At 35.3% G+C, this 649-nt stretch overlaps 1 non-coding gene across 1 annotated transcript; it reads left to right on the top strand.

Annotated features, from left to right (window-relative positions):
- The first annotated feature begins 279 nt into the window (after window positions 1-279).
- Window positions 280-410, top strand: LOC136137402 (small nucleolar RNA SNORA18). The gene has a single exon (XR_010656736.1). It is a non-coding gene; the product is annotated as a small nucleolar RNA SNORA18 (small nucleolar RNA).
- Window positions 411-649: the final 239 nt, after the last annotated feature.

Genomic DNA, 649 nt, shown 5'->3' with positions numbered 1-649 from the left:
CACAAAAAATCAGTTGTGCTTCTGTACACTAACAATGAATAATCTGAAAAGGAAATTAAGAAAACAATGATATTGAAAAGAATAAGATACTTAAGAATTAACCACAATGATGAAGACTTGTACATTGAAAACTATAAAGCATTACTGAAGGAAATTAAAGAAGACAAATAAAAAGAAAAGGATCCTGGGTTTATGGATTGGAAGACAATATTGTTAAGAAACCAATGCTACCCAAAATGATCGACAGATGCACTGAAACCCTTATTAAAACCCAATGACGTTGAGGTCTATCCCGATGGGGCTTTTTCTGTAAACCTACATCGTTGGAAACGCCTCATAGATTAACTGTGTGGTTTCCTTTACTCATAGAACTACCTGTTAGATCTGTGGGAAAGAACTACAAGACAGAGCTGCCAAGTAAACTATGAAAAACCTAACGAACTTTTTATCTTAGGTATTGGCATATCCCAATGATCTGTACTGTTCTAGGGTGTGATGGCTTAGGAGTGAATATGATTTGAACCTAATACATTTTTAGAGGGTGTCAAATTCAGAACCAGGCAGATCCATCTCCTGACCCTAAATATGGTCCTAAAGTAAATCACTTGAGGAAATTGGATCCTAAAGATTACAGGTGAAGAATTTTGAA

The sequence above is a fragment of the Phocoena phocoena genome, chromosome 17 (genome assembly GCF_963924675.1).
Source record: "Phocoena phocoena chromosome 17, mPhoPho1.1, whole genome shotgun sequence".
Taxonomy (NCBI): Eukaryota; Metazoa; Chordata; class Mammalia; order Artiodactyla; family Phocoenidae; genus Phocoena; species Phocoena phocoena.
Note: the sequence above shows the minus strand (reverse complement) of the source record. Positions and strands in the feature narration are given on the sequence as shown.